This window comes from Mytilus californianus, unplaced genomic scaffold, assembly GCF_021869535.1.
Source record: "Mytilus californianus isolate M0D057914Y unplaced genomic scaffold, xbMytCali1.0.p SCAF_4, whole genome shotgun sequence".
Taxonomy (NCBI): Eukaryota; Metazoa; Mollusca; class Bivalvia; order Mytilida; family Mytilidae; genus Mytilus; species Mytilus californianus.
In genome coordinates, this window is record NW_026262690.1 from 23770301 (window position 1) to 23776096 (window position 5796).

Genomic DNA, 5796 nt, shown 5'->3' on the forward strand with positions numbered 1-5796 from the left:
AAAAATACATATTGAAAAGTAAAAGATTCACACCATAATATGAAAGCATCATTTATATGTTTTCCTTGCATTTCATTTAGCTCATTTCAATCGTTTTTTTTTCTCCCTTTTTTTCTCAAACTATATAATCAATCTTATTTTGTATTTACTATTCTTAATATATACCAAGTATTCATTATATTGTATGTCAACATTCATTTGGAGACAGATTAAAATAAGCAATGTTGCTTGTTTCTGAATCCCATTGTTTATACTGTATTATATTATATAGCATGATTTGACTTATCGAATAAAATATTGTTTAAACCAAATAATGATTAAAATAAAAGTTTTCGCACAGAAGGAATATATTCGAATTTGAAAAAAAAAAATCATTTCTGAAATACTAAGGGTTAGCATACAACCTGCTCACGTCATAAATAGAAATATTCAAATGCTTTATAAGTTTGTACTTTCATGCCGCAAGGTTTTGATGTGCCTAAATGAAGAACAAGTTTCAGTTTAACATCTGTATTAAAAACTATCTGTCTTTCTTGACTAAAACAGTCGTCTGCTTGTCTCTGATGCTGTTATCGCGCTTACTGAAATGAAAGATAACTGAACAGCCTTTATTTCTGTAATTGCGTGTCTCTTGGTGCGGGATTTTCTCGATGCATTGAAGACCCATTGGTGGCCTTTGGTTGTTTTCTGCGCTTTGGTCGGGTTGTTGTCTCTTTGACACATTCCCCGTTTTGTTCTCTCTGTTCTATTACTAAAAAGAGTTATAAAAAAATGTTATTGCGCACCAAAATGAAAATATCCCATGGTTGGTTATAACTGGCTTGGGGCATTTGGGTCTTTTCCCTTACATTCCAAAACTTTTGCCTACACGCACATTTGTATTAGTTAGTGTAACTCCAAATCAGGTATATTAAAACAAATTTAGGAGAATAGCTTCAAAAATATGAAAATACATAGCGCCCAACCATGTATATATGCAATGAGACCGATCATTTCTTTAAATGTAAATCACCAAGAAAAGATACTTATATATGTGTCCCAAGAAGAAGCTTACATATTTGTACAGAGTATGTTTCTTCCGTGTCTCTTTTTAACTCTTTTCAACAAAGTAACTGCATAGTCTCTACTAACAGTCTCTTGATATAAATGAACGGGAAAATATGTAAATCAATTCAAATGGGCTGTAACTTTTCAGTAATTTGAAACACATGGTAGTTCCTCACAATATTTTGATGATGACAAACCTTTTATAGGTCTCTGTATTCACAATTTAGACCCGTATAGACACATGACTTTTGTTGAAGACCTGATGTTTACCCCCAGATGTCTTTTGATTTTTTTCATCATCAGTTCGCTATACCGCGCATACCATTGTATTCATGATCATTCATACGATCTTTAGTTTAGATTATTTCATATCGGTTAAGAATTAGCTTCTCTTATTGGATAACAAGGGGCCACATGACATTCTTTATTTTTTAGTAAAAAATTCCATCGGTCTTTAACAGAAAAAAAATGGACCAGAAAACCGGTCGTTAACGGACTTTTACATGTTAATGACCAGTGGGGCGTGGTTTCTCTGTTTTAGAGTGATGTCCCTTTAATAAAACGCAATCGCGATTCGTTAATTATACAATTATAGAAAACTTTATTTTGTATTCATATACTGAAAAATTGCACTTAAATGAATGGCAATGACATATAGTTATCACTATGACTGGTATTCACTCTTTCCTATAGAAATCGTACAATAACTCGTGTTTGCTTTGAACAATTTGAATGTATGAGAATTTTTAAAAACATGGTTCCTCAATGAAATAAACATAATAGTTATTGAAGAACTGGTCATTATCGTGATGCATGAACTGCCCGTAGGACAGTGGTATCGACTGCGACAGCGATAATGACCTCGCCTACGGCTCAGTCATTATCGCTCTCTTAGTCAATACCACTGTCCTGTGGACAGTCCATATATCACGATAATTACCAGTTTTTCAATAACTATTATGTAATTAAAGCCTCTATGGTTTTCATTTTGTTTGCACCTCATAAATATATTACAGCTGAATACAAGTCTTTAATATAGTTCACTCTTGCAAGATTGGTCTTTATCATGTTCTACAGGTATTTCCCTATTTTCTCGTTGTTATTTATAAAAACTGACAGTTTAATAACGACTAAATTTGTTTCTATGTGACATGGAGACACAAAGTTAATTGCAGTTTAAGTTGTTTCACAGAACTAAACATTTCAATTTCAAACAAGAACAAGCGTTTTAGATGATCAATAAAGCATAATGAGAATTAAATTTCTTCTTCATAATCGTTAAGTTTTTGTAGCTGTTATTTTCCAAATACAGAAATATAAGTTTTCAAAGAAATCCTAGAGGTTTGATTAATAAGATGAAATGATTGTTTTGCACTCTCATATCTTAGTTATAAGTGAAGAAAAGTTAACAGGACACTTTTGCTCCTATTAACAAGGTGTTTTCTTTTTCTCTACTTTGTCTATGATCTATAATTTGGCCTTTTAAGTATTACATAAGCACTTCTACAACCCAGACTTTACATCGCATTAAACATATTCTCGTCCACTGGGCCCTCAACAAGCATCCAATCATATTCTTAGATCACGCAACCGTAAGCAAAATTATTTACAAATTACTAATAAAATTTACTTACATGATATCGTGTCATCAGAAGAGTTAGTAAATTCATGAGCTGGAATGGTGAAGAAAACCTTGAATGTTTTAGATGGATTACGTGCTTTTGACCAATTAATTCCAGTCTCTTTTCGACTCTTGACACATCATTTCAACGCAATCATATCAAACAGACGAAACATCTGATTGCAAATATATATTTCCTACAACCCAAATAAAGCCTTCTCTAATAAACAAAAAAAACCAGATAAATATGGAAAATACACTTACCAGAACTGTTATAAGATAATTTAAAACGTCATTATTATTCTCCTTGACACCGTCTTCTCGACAATAAAGTTTCTCAGCAGATCATAGATATTCTTATTGGTACCAATTGCACACTTTAATAGACTCGTTCTTGTATTGTTATGAATCACAGTGTTTGGCCAAACTCTATAAAAGTCTATAAAAGTCGGTCTATTTTATAAAAAACAATTTATAACACATACATTTACCGTAATTGTCCTTTCTTTTTTTTCTCAACGGAAACTGTATTCTAAATTTACCACAATAGAGACGATTTTTTGTTCCCTATATTGTTTATTTTCACTTTTGGGAAGACGATTTTCCGTTGGTCATTTCGTACAGTGTGAATATTTCTTTAAAACATTTCAAGATTTCGTTTGGAAGTTCTGGCTGTACCTTTAGAACTATATTATTACCAATTATAATAAATCAAATCCTAATTTTTAAGATGATTATGATAAATTAGGACAGACAAGTAAACTTATTGTTGCTTTGGATTAACTTATTCTTTTAAGTTATCAATTTAATATTGGAGTAAAATCTTTGAATATAAACTTTGTAGGTAATAAAATTGATACTTTTGTCAATAGTTTAATACATTATTAACACTCATGGCCTTACATCCTGACACTGGGTCTATTCGACGTCTTTTTACTAAATCAGTTGGAGGTGTACTAATTGATATTTAAGTATGGGGAAACATGGTTTGTTTTTCATCTAAAAGGGGCTAGTAATTGTTAATACTCTCAAATTGATATTTTGTGTCGCCTGTCTTTTGTTTTTGTGCTAAGTACCGATCTGATGACTTAATAACTTTTCTACTGTTGAACTGTCAAACCACTGTCTCCGGTTAGGTGGAGGGTAAAGAGGACACATATTTATGCCGCCATATTCTTACCGTCCAAAGCCAGCAGACTGTAGCCCAGTGGTTGTCGTCTCTTTAATTAAATATAACTGTTTTTCATCTTAATTTCATGACGTTAATTTTCTTTGTTAAATCGCTGCACATTTTGTTTTTTCCGGGCATGGATTTTAATTATTTGTTTGTCACTATATGTTCGTTCTTGCTTTGATGTTCAACACGTTTGGTAATTTATGTTATACTTTGTATGTACAAAGTAACTGAAAAGATTTGTAAAAGATTTTTCGAGGACTTCTAAACGGAAAAAAATAAATATATTCAGCTTTCTTTAACACGTTATGTTGTATATAAACTCGTCAAAGAAAGTAAGTACCAATAAAAATCTGAATTGAAATATAAATTGTATATGTATGAAATAGTAAGATTACTGACTACTTTTAGTATATACAGTAACTTGCAAATCCATTTGATGCTTTTTCCATCTGTATCGTTTTGTGATATTTTATACTTTATTCTACGTGAAATGAAAAGCTTACAAACATGTAACATTGATTCTTATACAATTTTATGTGTTTTATATTTGGCTAAGATTAAAGATGTGATATAATACTACTTCTGGTCAACCGAACATCACTCCTGGTGCCATTACTTACACTGAAATAAATTAACAATTGTTCGTTGATGTGTTCCATTTTTTTAAATAAGGCGGAGAAAAGATACTGTTAACAATAGATGTTCTTCAATCCATGACCTAGAAGCTTTGATTTTGCAAAAATATAAAAGCTAATACCATTATTGAAGCTGTGAGCCGTTTAATAGAACTAGTTGGGTGATGGGGTGTATACGGTACTTTTTACAGATATTTGGATTAGGTTTTAATCCGTTGGTCGCTCAGTTCGTTCTGAACAAACATTTCTTTGATAATATTGAAATATGTTACAGGGTTCAAACACAAAATTACTACAGCCTGTAAACATGTTCAATAGAAAATCTTAAAAAAATAGTTACGAAAGAAATTGGAATGACAAAGTAACAAACGCCCATCTATCCCTCGGTGATAAGGTTTGTTGTTGTTATTTTCTACCCAGGAACATTCATTCAAATACGATATTATAATTAACAGAAAATTGCATCCATGATTAGAAATATGTAGGCAGAACACTAAATAGAAGTATGTAGAGCAGGTGGTTTTTTAATAGAATATATTGTCATGGACAAAATCTGCATACCTTATCGGTCTAAAATGGGAAGTATGTCAGACCCTGATATCTTATTTAGACAACAAATAAGAAGAAAAAAACCTGATGCTTTGACCAAATTTGAACAATTAATGATCTATTTATGTTCTGGTACAAATAAAGATTTTTTTCCAAAACAAAGGAGTAGGCCCAGTAAGAGCCCTTTTTGGCCCCAAAATATAGCAGTTTTACAAAATTGTTAAAATGTAAATTTTCAGCTATTTATTGGAAAGAAGAATACTTCTGTTACATAAATATGGGCTGTTTTTGACAATACAATGCACATGTATCGGGTACTAGCATCATTAAGTCATGCTAAATTACTGAAATCTTCGAAATTTTGGCATTTTGGTTAATTTTTAGACGGTTTCCGTCTGAAATGGAAGTGGCCGCATTTGTGTTCATTCTTAACATTTAAATGTTAGTTGTATTTGATGATAATACATAACATATATAAAGGTTGAGAATGAACACGGATGCGGCCACTTTCATTTTTGACAAAAACCATCTGAAAAGTGACATATTATGACATATTTGATAGATTTTTCATATTTATGCTTGAATTTGATGACTAAATCAGTTCAAATCTTTCACATAAACGAATTGAATCGACTGAAGTAGACACTTAAGTGTTTAAAAAGTGTCCAAAATCTTTCATCAGATGAACCTGAATTTTGAGGCCAAAATCGGCCCTTACCGGACCTACTCCTTTCCTGATGTTCCGGGGAAAAAAACTACTACTTTGT